Genomic DNA, 16,101 nt, shown 5'->3' with positions numbered 1-16,101 from the left:
GCCAAGGGTCAGTCAGACATGCCAAGTTGCTCCGGAATATCCACCCATTCCTTCTATCCTAGGAGACTCTTGTAGGTAAAAAAAATGTTGCAGCATCAAGCAATATCTAATGAGTCATATCACAGTAACATTTTCAAAGTTTTAATTTTAGATTGAGAGAAAACTCTGATTAAACACATGCATAAATTGCTATATTTCAGCTGCAAATCATAATTATAATGTGAATATTGTTTTTGAAACTTAAAACTTAATCTGCAGTGACTTTTTTTACTGTAAATAAATGTATTTGAATTATTAGAATGTAATTTTCATTGACATCGAAAAAGTCATGTGACTACATAATGTATGACACTTGTAATGCATTACTTTACTTGTTAGATCAAAAAGTAATCTGATTTCGCAATGCACGTTATTGTAATGCGTTTTTTTACTCATAACATCAAAAAGTAATCTGATACCATAATGCATTTCTTTACTCATAACATCAAAAAGTAATTGGATTACGTAATGCATGTTACTTGTAATGCGTTTCCTTACTCATAACCATGACCAATGCTTTGGCTCTATTAAGGAGCATACAAAGCTTCTTTATTACCTGGGTTCGTCGGATCTTAATTAAGTTGGCTTGAGAGAGCCAACTTACTGATATTCTATTTAAACTTATTATTATTATTATTAAGTTGGCTTGAGAGAGCCAACTTACTGATATTCTATTTAAACTTATTATTATGTTGGCTTGGCAACAAGCCAACATACTGTTATGCTATTTAAACTTCTTCTTTTTCTTCTTATTATTTTTCTGACAGAAATTCTGAACGCAACTCCTCCTAGGGCTTTAAAGCCACAAGCCCCAAACTCGGCAGACACCTGCGGGATAGAGCGGTGGTGTGTGCTATATCTTTTCAGACTGATCAGACTTAAAGTTTTTTTTTTATTAATTTTTAAATGTCAAAATACATTACCCATAGACTTACATTGTCTGAGAAAAATTGCGCCCCTACAGTTGCAATGACATTTAGGGGCGGAGTCGGGTTTCGTTTCACTTTTAAACTGGTTAAAAATACTGCTGCTCAGCCCAGGCTGTCTACACGGAGCCGAGAACTAGCGAATTCATTCTTATTTAAGACCTTTTAAAAACGCGATTACACGCAATCCACACGTTAGAACACACCAAGAGCTAAATTCAGATGTTTCTGAACTGTTTAAAGTAATAACATTATATATTCGCGGCAGCCAACTGCTCGCGAGCTGGCGATGTATTTCTCTGAACACTTGAAGTCCACAGAGAATTTACAGCCTTTCACATTAAAACACTGCAGCGAAACGGCACAAAACAATTAGAATAATATATTAAATGGTTTTAAAGTAGTTTTGGCCACTGTCACGCTGGTCTTAGCTGGTTTCTAACTGAATCATCAGGCTGAACATCACAGCGAGCTCGCGACGTATTCCTCTGAACACTTGAAGTACACATTTACAGCCTTTCACATTAAAACACTGCAGCGAAACGGCACAAAACAATTTGAATAATATATTAAATGGTTTTAAAGTAGTTTTGGCCACTGTCACGCTGGTCTTAGCTGGTTTCTAACTGAATCATCAGGCGGAACGTCACAGTAAACTCGCGCTTCAGCCCCGCACTGCGGGAAACTGGACTGAGCAGCTGATGGCGCGTGTGCACGAGAGAGAGCCGCGCGTCAACACTGAACCGAGCTCTCGTTCAGGACGTTCACTTCCTCCTGGACCTGAACGAACAAATTCAAATCGCAGTTTAAATAAACAGAAAAAAGAGCGAAAAGCGAAAGAGCTCAATTCAGCAGCGCGGTGTTGTTCAGGGCAAGCAGAGACGCGTCTCAAAGTCTTCTTGCTTTTGTACCGACAACAAATACATACAAAATATGTCGAAATACCCGTGTTGGAAAGTGTGTTCGAATAAGTATGTGGTTATGTCTTAAGTGAAAGTAAAGAGTTGCAAAAAAAAAAAATCGGATGTGTATCATCATAATGCATGCGTTTGTCTCTTAAAGGGACCGCGCCTAATTTACTAGCTCTGCTGTCAGAGTCTTTAATGTATGAAAATGAAAGTAAATCACTCACTGCTCTTGACTGATTTACCTTGTAGTACAAGAATTTATCCAAAGTCAATCCAAAAATCAGATAGAATTGTTTTACTAGTGGGTGCAGGCCACTAGTTCATTTATGTAAGTGAGTATGGCAAAATAGTGATCTGTGAAATATTATACCCACAAATTCTTAATACTGTAGGCTACCAGTGAAATTGATTAAAAAAAATAATAATTATGGACCTGCCCATGTTTTGCTTAAGTGTTTCTTTCTTTAATTGTTAATGCAACCTTTTCACACCACAGACTGAACCAAATTAAGCATTTCTTGCTTGGTAACTGTTCAACAAAGTATTGATAGTTGTGTAAATATTGTCATACTGACAGCTGTCTGAAGTTTTGGTTGATTCCATTACATATCTTTTTATCAAAGTTATCCAAAATTATCAAGATGAATTTGTTCTGAGTTATTGTCATATATTATTACCAGTTTCTAAACTACAGCAAATAAACTGTGATTATGTGAGAAATGTTGAAGGTGTCTGAATACATTTTGGTTTGATTGTGTATTTTATCTTACAGTGAAGACTATGCAGTGCTATTTTACATTAACAAAAACAAACTTAAAAAAAGTAAACATTATGTAAATAGCACAAATAAATAAATAGAATGAACATACAGTACAAATTAAACAATTTTAAACAGTGTGTAACTGCATCATCTATACAAACCATTGTGCTTGGACCCCTTATGATCTCCTTGATTTAAAATGCATTGTTTCAGTAATCTTGTGTGTCGTTGCCCACAACGCGACGGTGGCAGGACTGTGAAATACATACACGAGAAAAATAGGCATGACTTATTTCACATCCAGCTAGACAACCCTGTCATAGCTGTTATCATAGCCCAGGCTTTTTATTAAAAAAAGAAAACAGCAAGGGAGCATGGAAAAAGACTGTTGCAGGTGTATTTTTTTATGGCATTATTATGTGTATTAATTTTGCAGCGGGGCAACTCAATGTTGGGCACACAAGTACTTTGGCTCTTTTGCTCCATGGCCAAGATGGCCAAGCCAACATCAAAGTTAGTTCACTAACTTTTAATTCTAGTTATGTTGGCTTGGCAACAAGCCAACATACTGTTATGCTATTTAAACTTCTTCTTTTTCTTCTTATTATTTTTCTGACAGAAATTCTGAACGCTTCTCCTCCTAGGGCTTTAAAGCCACAAGCCCCAAACTCGGCAGAAACCTGCGGGATAGAGCGGTGGTGTGTGCTATATCTTTTCAGACTGATCAGACTTAAAGTTTTTTTTTTATTAATTTTTAAATGTCAAAATACATTACCCATAGACTTACATTATCTGAGAAAAATTGCGCCCCTAGTTGCAATAACCGAGATTAAAGGGAGGAGTCGGGTTTCGTTTCACTTTTAAACCGGTTAAAAATACCAAGTAAATAATACAATTTCCCTCAAACTGACAAGCTAAACCAACATATCTGATTATTACAGGGGTCAGGGCTCATTAATAATTTATTTCTGGGCAGAGAGCAGTCAGAAAGACGAGAGAAGAATCACTGCTGCTCAGCTCAGTCTGTCTCCACGGAGCTCACAACGAGCGAATTTATTCTAATTTAAGACCTTTTAAAACGGCGATTGCACGCAATCCACACGTTAGAACACACCAAGAGCTAAATTCAGATGTTTCTGAACTGTTTAAAGTAATAACATGATATATTCGCGGCAGCCAAATGTCCGCGAGCTGGCGATGTATTTCTCTGAACACTTGAAGTCCACAGAGAATTTACAGCCTTTCGCATTAAAACACTGCAGCGAAACGGCACAAAACAATTAGAATAATATATTATATGGTTTTAAAGTAGTTTTGGCCACTGTCACGCTGGTCTTAGCTGGTTTCTAACTGAATCATCATGCTGAACGTCACAGATGAGCTCGCGACTGAACACTTGAAGTACACATTTACAGCCTTTCACATTAAAACACTGCAGCGAAACGGCACAAAACAATTAGAAGAATATATTACACATATGAAAATGAGTGTTTATATGTGCTTGTGAGATTTCTCTGTCAGGCTTAACGTCGCAGCAATTGCTCAGCGTTGCATAACATGGTAAAGCAGGGAGCTACACTGAGACCAAAAGGGTCGCATGCATCACTGATTATTTTTGCACCTACTTATGTGTTATGCTATGATTTAATATGACCATTTATTAAAACAGAAATGTGTATTTTAAGAATACGTTTTATAACGTGCTCCGAGCATTCAACACATCAAGTTGGCTTCAGCCCCGCGCTGCGGGAAACTGAACTGAGCAGCTGATGGCGCGTGTGCACGAGAGAGAGCCGCGCGTATCGCGGACAGGGACAGCAACACTGAACAGAGCTGTCGTTCAGGACGTTCACTTCCTCCTGGACCTGAACGAACAAATTCAAATCGCAGTTTAAATAAACAGAAAAAAGAGCGAAAAGCAAAAGAGCTCAATTCAGCAGCGCGGTGTTGTTCAGGGAGCAAGCAGAGACGCGTCTCAAAGTCTTCTTGCTTTTGTACCGACAACAAATACATACAAAATATGTCGAAATACCCGTGTTGGAAAGTGTGTTCGAATAAGTATGTGGTTATGTCTTAAGTGAAAGTAAAGATTTGCAAAAAAAAATCGGATGTGTATCATCATAATGGATGCGTTTGTCTCTTAAAGGGACCGCGCCTAATATACTAGCTCTGCTGTCAGAGTCTTTAATGTATGAAAATGAAAGTAAATCACTCACTGCTCTTGACTGAATTACCTTGTAGTACAAGAATTTATCCAAAGTCAATCCAAAAATAAGATAGAATTGTTTTACTAGTGGGTGCAGGCCACTAGTTCATTTATGTAAGTGAGTATGGCAAAATAGTGATCTGTGAAATATTATACCCACTAATTCTTCATACAGTAGGCTACCAGTGAAATTGATTTAAAAAAATAATAATTAAGGACCTGCCCATGTTTTGCTTAAGTGTTTCTTTCTTTAATTGTTAATGCAACCTTTTCACACCACAGACTGAACCAAATTAAGCATTTCTTGCTTGGTAACTGTTCAACAAAGTATTGATAGTTGTGTAAATATTGTCATACTGACAGTCTGAAGTTTTGGTTGATTCCATTAAATATCTTTTTATCAAAGTTATCCGAAATTATCAAGATGAATTTGTTCTGAGTTATTGTCATATATTATTACCAGTTTCTAAACTACAGCAAATAAACTGTGATTATGTGAGAAATGTTGAAGGTGTCTGAATACATTTTGGTTTGATTGTGTATTTTATCTTACAGTGAAGACTATGCAGTGCTATTTTACATTAACAAAAACAAACTTAAAAAAAGTAAACATTATGTAAATAGCACAAATAAATAAATAGAATGAACATACAGTACAAATTAAACAATTTTAAACAGTGTGTAACTGCATCATCTATACAAACCATTGTGCTTGGACCCCTTATGATCTCCTTGATTTAAAATGCATTGTTTCAGTAATCTTGTGTGTCGTTGCCCACAACGCAACGGTGGCAGGACTGTGAAATACATACACGAGAAAAATAGGCATGACTTATTTCACATCCAGCTAGACAACCCTGTCATAGCTGTTATCATAGCCCAGGCTTTTTATTAAAAAAAGAAAACAGCAAGGGAGCATGGAAAAAGACTGTTGCAGGTGTATTTTTTTATGGCATTATTATGTGTATTAATTTTGCAGCGGGGCAACTCAATGTTGGGCACACAAGTACTTTGGCTCTTTTGCTCCATGGCCAAGATGGCCAAGCCAACATCAAAGTTAGTTCACTAACTTTTAATTCTAGTTATTATTATTCTTCTTAGACTAAATTATCAACTCTAACTCCTCCTAGAGCTTTAACTCTACAGACTCCAAACTCGGACCAGCTCTTCAGACTAATCTCGCCGGGTGTGCTATATCTTTTCTAACTGATCGGACTTATACTTTTCATAAAACTGAAGATTAAAAATCATAAAAATCCCATAGACTTGCATTGAAAAGCCTCTGCTCATCTGAACATTCCGTGAACTCCAACTGTCAAAAATTCAAATCTAAACACACTGAAGCCCATTAGACTCAATCAGACTAACCTATGTACTATTACTAACCCATTCAAACTCATTCAAACTCATCTATCTATCTATATTCAAACTCTATCTATCTATCTATCTATCTATCTATCAAACTCATCTATCTATATTAAAACTAATCTATCTATCTATCTATAATCAAACTCATCTATCTATAATCAAACTCATCTATCTATCTATCTATCTATCTATATTCAAACTCATCTATCTATCTATCTATCTATCTATATTCAAACTCATCTATCTATCTATCTATCTATATTCAAACTCATCTATCTATCTATCTATCTATCTATCTATCTATCTATCTATCTATCTATCTATTCAAACTTATCTATCTATCTATCTATCTATCTATCTATCTATCTATCTATCTATCTATCTATCTATCCTAACAACATGCTAGTCATGCTAAAAATCATGCTAGCAACATGCTACTCGCATGCTAATCATGCTAAAATCATGCTAGCAACATGCTAATCATGCTAAAATCATGCTAGCAACATGCTAATCATGCTAAAATAATGCTAGTCGCAAGCTAATCATGCTAAAATCATGCTAAAATCATGCTAGCAACATGCTAATCATGCTAAAATCATGCTAACAACATGCTAGTCGCCTGCTAATCATGCTAAAATCATGCTAGCAACATGCTAATCATGCTAAAATCATGCTAGCAACATGCTAGTCGCATGCTAATCATGCTAAAATCATGCTAGCAACATGCTAATCATGCTAAAATCATGCTAGCAACATGCTAATCATGCTAAAATCATGCTAGCAACATGCTAGTCGCATGCTAATCATGCTAAAATCATGCTAGCAACATGCTAATCATGCTAAAAACAAGCTAGCAACATGCTAGTCGCATGCTAATCATGCTAAAATCATGCTAGCAACATGCTAATCATGCTAAAATCATGCTAGCAACATGCTAATCATGCTAAAATCATGCTAGCAACATGCTAATCATGCTAAAATCATGCTAGCAACATGCTAGTCGCATGCTAATCATGCTAAAATCATGCTAGCAACATGCTAATCATGCTAAAATCATGCTAGCAACATGCTAGTCGCATGCTAATCATGCTAAAATCATGCTAGCAACATGCTAATCATGCTAAAATCATGCTAGCAACATGCTAATCATGCTAAAATCATGCTAGCAACATGCTAGTCGCATGCTAATCATGCTAAAATCATGCTAGCAACATGCTAATCATGCTAAAATCATGCTAGCAACATGCTAATCATGCTAAAATCATGCTAGCAACATGCTAGTCGCATGCTAATCATGCTAAAATCATGCTAGCAACATGCTAATCATGCTAAAATCATGCTAGCAACATGTCAGTCGCATGCTAATAATGCTAAAATCATGCTAGCAACATGCTAGTCGCATGCTAATCATGCTAAAATCATGCTAGCAACATGCTAATCATGGTAAAATCATGCTAGCAACATGCTAATCATGCTAAAATCATGCTAGCAACATGCTAGTCGCATGCTAATCATGCTAAAATCATGCTAGCAACATGTTAGTCGCATGCTAATCATGCTAAAATCATGCTAGCAACATGCTAGTCGCTAGTCGCATGCTAATCATGCTAAAATCATGCTAGCAACATGCTAGTCGCTAGTCGCATGCTAATCATGCTAAAATCATGCTAGCAACATGGTAATGTTAGATGTTTATCTCTCTATCCATCTATATTAAAACTAATCTATCTATCTATCTATCTATCTATCTATCTATCTATCTTCAAACACTATCTTCAAACTCTATCTATCTACCTATCTATCTTCAAACTTTATCTATCTATCTATCTATATTCAAACTCTATCTATCTATCTATCTATCTCAGACTGAAAACCGTCAAACTTAAAACTTTTTAAACTTCTTAAACTTTTCAAACTTTTCAGACTTTCTGGTCAGGCTTTCTCAAGCCAACTTAAAGTTTGTCTTGACGAACTTTTTTATCTAGTTATGTTGGCTTGGCAACAAGCCAACATACTGTTATGCTATTTAAACTTCTTCTTTTTCTTCTTATTATTTTTCTGACAGAAATTCTGAACGCTTCTCCTCCTAGGGCTTTAAAGCCACAAGCCCCAAACTCGGCAGAAACCTGCGGGATAGAGCGGTGGTGTGTGCTATATCTTTTCAGACTGATCAGACTTAAAGTTTTTTTTTTTATTAATTTTTAAATGTCAAAATACATTACCCATAGACTTACATTATCTGAGAAAAATTGCGCCCCTAGTTGCAATAACCGAGATTAAAGGGAGGAGTCGGGTTTCGTTTCACTTTTAAACCGGTTAAAAATACCAAGTAAATAATACAATTTCCCTCAAACTGACAAGCTAAACCAACATATCTGATTATTACAGGGGTCAGGGCTCATTAATAATTTATTTCTGGGCAGAGAGCAGTCAGAAAGACGAGAGAAGAATCACTGCTGCTCAGCTCAGTCTGTCTCCACGGAGCTCACAACGAGCGAATTCATTCTAATTTAAGACCTTTTAAAACGGCGATTGCACGCAATCCACACGTTAGAACACACCAAGAGCTAAATTCAGATGTTTCTGAACTGTTTAAAGTAATAACATGATATATTCGCGGCAGCCAAATGTCCGCGAGCTGGCGATGTATTTCTCTGAACACTTGAAGTCCACAGAGAATTTACAGCCTTTCGCATTAAAACACTGCAGCGAAACGGCACAAAACAATTAGAATAATATATTATATGGTTTTAAAGTAGTTTTGGCCACTGTCACGCTGGTCTTAGCTGGTTTCTAACTGAATCATCATGCTGAACGTCACAGATGAGCTCGCGACTGAACACTTGAAGTACACATTTACAGCCTTTCACATTAAAACACTGCAGCGAAACGGCACAAAACAATTAGAAGAATATATTACACATATGAAAATGAGTGTTTATATGTGCTTGTGAGATTTCTCTGTCAGGCTTAACGTCGCAGCAATTGCTCAGCGTTGCATAACATGGTAAAGCAGGGAGCTACACTGAGACCAAAAGGGTCGCATGCATCACTGATTATTTTTGTACCTACTTATGTGTTATGCTATGATTTAATATGACCATTTATTAAAACAGAAATGTGTATTTTAAGAATACGTTTTATAACGTGCTCCGAGCATTCAACACATCAAGTTGGCTTCAGCCCCGCGCTGCGGGAAACTGAACTGAACAGCTGATGGCGCGTGTGCACGAGAGAGAGCCGCGCGTATCGCGGACAGGGACAGCAACACTGAACAGAGCTGTCGTTCAGGACGTTCACTTCCTCCTGGACCTGAACGAACAAATTCAAATCGCAGTTTAAATAAACAGAAAAAAGAGCGAAAAGCGAAAGAGCTCAATTCAGCAGCGCGGTGTTGTTCAGGGAGCAAGCAGAGACGCGTCTCAAAGTCTTCTTGCTTTTGTACCGACAACAAATACATACAAAATATGTCGAAATACCCGTGTTGGAAAGTGTGTTCGAATAAATATGTGGTTATGTCTTAAGTGAAAGTAAAGATTTGCAAAAAAAAAAATCGGATGTGTATCATCATAATGGATGCGTTTGTCTCTTAAAGGGACCGCGCCTAATTTACTAGCTCTGCTGTCAGAGTCTTTAATGTATGAAAATGAAAGTAAATCACTCACTGCTCTTGACTGAATTACCTTGTAGTACAAGAATTTATCCAAAGTCAATCCAAAAATAAGATAGAATTGTTTTACTAGTGGGTGCAGGCCACTAGTTCATTTATGTAAGTGAGTATGGCAAAATAGTGATCTGTGAAATATTATACCCACTAATTCTTCATACAGTAGGCTACCAGTGAAATTGATTTAAAAAAATAATAATTAAGGACCTGCCCATGTTTTGCTTAAGTGTTTCTTTCTTTAATTGTTAATGCAACCTTTTCACACCACAGACTGAACCAAATTAAGCATTTCTTGCTTGGTAACTGTTCAACAAAGTATTGATAGTTGTGTAAATATTGTCATACTGACAGTCTGAAGTTTTGGTTGATTCCATTACATATCTTTTTATCAAAGTTATCCGAAATTATCAAGATGAATTTGTTCTGAGTTATTGTCATATATTATTACCAGTTTCTAAACTACAGCAAATAAACTGTGATTATGTGAGAAATGTTGAAGGTGTCTGAATACATTTTGGTTTGATTGTGTATTTTATCTTACAGTGAAGACTATGCAGTGCTATTTTACATTAACAAAAACAAACTTAAAAAAAGTAAACATTATGTAAATAGCACAAATAAATAGAATGAACATACAGTACAAATTAAACAATTTTAAACAGTGTGTAACTGCATCATCTATACAAACCATTGTGCTTGGACCCCTTATGATCTCCTTGATTTAAAATGCATTGTTTCAGTAATCTTGTGTGTCGTTGCCCACAACGCAACGGTGGCAGGACTGTGAAATACATACACGAGAAAAATAGGCATGACTTATTTCACATCCAGCTAGACAACCCTGTCATAGCTGTTATCATAGCCCAGGCTTTTTATTAAAAAAAGAAAACAGCAAGGGAGCATGGAAAAAGACTGTTGCAGGTGTATTTTTTTATGGCATTATTATGTGTATTAATTTTGCAGCGGGGCAACTCAATGTTGGGCACACAAGTACTTTGGCTCTTTTGCTCCATGGCCAAGATGGCCAAGCCAACATCAAAGTTAGTTCACTAACTTTTAATTCTAGTTAAGTTGGCTTGAGAAAGCCAACTTACTGATATTCTATTTAAACTTATTATTATTATTCTTCTGAGACAAAATTATCAACTCTAACTCCTCCTAGAGCTTTAACTCTACAGACTCCAAACTCGGACCAGCTCTTCAGACTGATCTCGCCGGGTGTGCTATATCTTTTCTAACTGATCGGACTTACGGTTTTCATAAAAATAACGATTAAATATCATAAAAATCCCATAGACTTACATTGAAAAGCCTCTGCTCAACTGAACATTCCGTCAAACTCCAACTGTCAAAAATTCAAATCTAAACACACTGAAGCCCATTAGACTCAATCAGACTAACCTATGTACTATTACTAACCCATTCAAACTCATTCAAACTCATCTATCTATCTATCTATCTATCTATCTATCTATCTATCTATCTATCTATCTATCTATCTATATTCAAACTCATCTATCTATCTATCTATCTATCTATCTATCTATCTATCTATCTATCTATCTATCTATCTATCTATCTATAATCATCAAACTCTATCTTTCTTCTGACTCTATCTATCTATCTATCTATCTATATTCAAACTCATCTATCTATCTATCTATCTACTAACTGTTTCTATCTATCTATCTATCATCAAACTCATCTATCTATCTATAATCAAACTCATCTATCTATCTATCTATCTATCTATCTATCTATCTATCTATCTATCTATCTATCTATCTATCTATCTATCTATAATCAAACTCATCTATCTATAATCAAGCTCATCTATCTATCTATCTATCTATCTATCTATCTATCTATCTATCTATCTATCTATCTATCTATCTATAATCAAACTCATCTATCTATCTATATATCTTTCTATCTATCTATCTTCAAACTCATCTATCTATCTATCTATAATCAAACTCATCTATCTATCTATCTATCTATCTATAATCAAACTCATCTATCTATCTATCTATAATCAAACTCATCTATCTATCTATCTATCTATCTATCTATCTATCTATAATCAAACTCATCTATCTATCTATAATCAAACTCATCTATCTATCTATCTATCTATCTATCTATAATCAAACTCATCTATCTATCTATCTATCTATCTATAATCAAACTCATCTATCTATCTATCTATCTATAATCAAACTCATCTATCTATCTATATATCTTTCTATCTATCTATCTATCTATCTTCTGACTCCTTCTATCTATCTATCTATCTATCTTCTGACTGTTTCTATCTATCTATCTATCTATCTATCTATCCTAACAACATGTTAATCATGCTAAAATCATGCTAGCAACATGCTAATCATGCTAAAATCATGCTAGCAACATGCTAGTCGCATGCTAATCATGCTAAAATCATGCTAGCAACATGGTAATCATGCTAAAATCATGCTAGCAACATGCTAGTCGCATGCTAATCATGCTAAAATCATGCTAGCAACATGGTAATCATGCTAAAATCATGCTAGCAACATGCTAGTCGCATGCTAGTCATGCTAGAGACATGCTAGCAACATGCTAATCATGCTAAAATCATGCTAGTCGCATGCTAATCATGCTAAAATCATGCTAGCAACATGCTAATCATGCTAAAATCATGCTAGCAACATGCTAGTCGCATGCTAGTCATGCTAGAGACATGCTAGCAACATGCTAATCATGTTAAAATCATGCTAGCAACATGCTAGTCGCCTTCTAATCATGCTAAAATCATGCTAGCAACATGCTAATCATGCTAAAATCATGCTAGCAACATGCTAATCATGCTAAAATCATGCTAGCAACATGCTAGTCGCCTGCTAATCATGCTAAAATCATGCTAGCAACATGCTAGTCGCCTGCTAATCATGCTAAAATCATGCTAGCAACATGCTAATCATGCTAAAATCATGCTAGCAACATGCTAATCATGCTAAAATCATGCTAGGAACATGCTAGTCGCATGCTAATCATGCTAAAATCATGCTAGCAACATGCTAATCATGCTAAAAATCATGCTAACAACATGCTAGTCGCATGCTAATCATGCTAAAATCATGCCAGCAACATGCTAATCATGCTAAAATCATGCTAGCAACATGCTAGTCGCATGCTAATCATGCTAAAATCATGCTAGCAACATGCTAATCATGCTAAAATCATGCTAGCAACATGCTAGTCGCATGCTAGTCATGCTAGAGACATGCTAGCAACATGCTAATCATGCTAAAATCATGCTAGCAACATGCTAGTCGCATGCTAATCATGCTAGAATCATGCTAGCAACATGCTAATCATGCTAATCATGCTAAAATCATGCTAGCAACATGCTAGTCGCATGCTAATCATGCTAAAATCATGCTAGCAACATTCTAGTCGCATGCTAATCATGCTAAAATCATGCTAGCAACATGCTAATCATGCTAAAATCATGCTAGCAACATGTTAGTCGCATGCTAATCATGCAAAATCATGCTAGCAACATGCTAGTCGCATGCTAATCATGCTAAAATCATGCTAGCAACATGCTAATCATGCTAAAATCATGCTAGCAACATGCTAGCAACATGCTAGCAACATGCTAATCATGCTAAAATCATGCTAGCAACATGCTAATCATGCTAAAATCATGCTAGCAACATGCTAGTCTCATGCTAATCATGCTAAAATCATGCTAGCAACATGTTAGTCGCATGCTAATCATGCTAAAATCATGCTAGCAACATGCTAGTCGCTAGTCGCATGTTAATCATGCTAAAATCATGCTAGCAACATGCTAGTCGCTAGTCGCATGCTAATCATGCTAAAATCATGCTAGCAACATGGTAATGTTAGATGTTTATCTCTCTATCCATCTATATTAAAACTAATCTATCTATCTATCTATCTATCTATCTATCTATCTATCTATCTATCTATCTTCAAACACTATTTCAAACTCTATCTATCTACCTATCTATCTTCAAACTTTATCTATCTATCTATATTCAAACTCTATCTATCTATCTATCTATCTTCAAACTCTATCTATCTATCTATCTCAGACTGAAAACCGTCAAACTTAAAACTTTTTAAACTTCTTAAACTTTTCAAACTTTTCAAACTTTTCAGACTTTCTGGTCAGGCTTTCTCAAGCCAACTTAAAGTTTGTCTTGACGAACTTTTTTATCTAGTTAAGTTGGCTTGAGAGAGCCAACTTACTGATATTCTATTTAAACTTATTATTATTAAGTTGGCTTGAGAAAGCCAACTTACTGATATTCTATTTAAACTTATTATTAAGTTGGCTTGAGAAAGCCAACTTACTGATATTCTATTTAAACTTATTATTAAGTTGGCTTGAGAAAGCCAACTTACTGATATTCTATTTAAACTTATTATTAAGTTGGCTTGAGAAAGCCAACTTACTGATATTCTATTTAAACTTATTATTATTATTCTTCTGAGACAAAATTATCAACTCTAACTCCTCCTAGAGCTTTAACTCTACAGACTCCAAACTCGGACCAGCTCTTCAGACTGATCTCGCCGGGTGTGCTATATCTTTTCTAACTGATCGGACTTACGGTTTTCATAAAAATAACGATTAAATATCATAAAAATCCCATAGACTTACATTGAAAAGCCTCTGCTCAACTGAACATTCCGTCAAACTCCAACTGTCAAAAATTCAAATCTAAACACACTGAAGCCCATTAGACTCAATCAGACTAACCTATGTACTATTACTAACCCATTCAAACTCATTCAAACTCATCTATCTATCTATCTATCTATCTATCTATCTATCTATCTATCTATCTATATTCAAACTCATCTATCTATCTATCTATCTATCTATCTATCTATCTATCTATCTATCTATCTATCTATATTCAAACTCATCTATCTATAATCAAGCTCATCTATCTATCTATCTATCTATCTATCTATCTATCTATAATCAAACTCATCTATCTATCTATCTATAATCAAACTCATCTATCTATCTATATATCTTTCTATCTATCTATCTTCAAACTCATCTATCTATCTATCTATCTATAATCAAACTCATCTATCTATCTATCTATAATCAAACTCATCTATCTATCTATCTATCTATCTATCTATCTATCTATAATCAAACTCATCTATCTATCTATCTATCTATCTATCTATAATCAAACTCATCTATCTATCTATCTATAATCAAACTCATCTATCTATCTATCTATCTATCTATCTATCTATCTATCTATCTATCTATCTATAATCAAACTCATCTATCTATCTATCTATAATCAAACTCATCTATCTATCTATCTATCTATCTATCTATCTTCTGACTCCTTTTATCTATCTATCTATCTATCTTCTGACTGTTTCTATCTATCTATCTATCTATCTATCTATCTATCTATCTATCTATCTATCTATCTATCCTAACAACATGCTAATCATGCTAAAAATCATGCTAGCAACATGCTAGTCGCATGCTAATCATGCTAAAATCATGCTAGCAACATGGTAATCATGCTAAAATCATGCTAGCAACATGCTAGTCGCATGCTAATCATGCTAAAATCATGCTAGCAACATGGTAATCATGCTAAAATCATGCTAGCAACATGCTAGTCGCATGCTAGTCATGCTAGAGACATGCTAGCAACATGCTAATCATGCTAAAATCATGCTAGCAACATGCTAGTCGCATGCTAATCATGCTAAAATCATGCTAGCAAAATGCTAATCATGCTAAAATCATGCTAGCAACATGCTAGTCGAATGCTAATCATGCTAAAATCATGCTAGCAACATGCTAATCATGCTAAAATCATGCTAGCAACATGCTAGTCGCATGCTAATCATGCTAGAATCATGCTAGCAACATGCTAATCATGCTAATCATGCTAAAATCATGCTAGCAACATGTTAGTCGCATGCTAATAATGCTAAAATCATGCTAGCAACATGCTAGTCGCATGCTAATCATGCTAAAATAATGCTAGCAACATGCTAATCATGCTAAAATCATGCTAGCAACATGCTAGTCGCATGCTAATCATGCTAAAATCATGCTAGCAACATGCTAATCATGCTAAAATCATGCTAGCAACATGCTAGTCGCATGCTAATCATGCTAAAATCATGCTAGCAACATGCTAGTCGCATGCTAATCATGC

Source organism: Carassius gibelio, chromosome B22 (genome assembly GCF_023724105.1).
Source record: "Carassius gibelio isolate Cgi1373 ecotype wild population from Czech Republic chromosome B22, carGib1.2-hapl.c, whole genome shotgun sequence".
In the NCBI taxonomy this organism is placed as follows: domain Eukaryota; kingdom Metazoa; phylum Chordata; class Actinopteri; order Cypriniformes; family Cyprinidae; genus Carassius; species Carassius gibelio.
Note: the sequence above shows the minus strand (reverse complement) of the source record.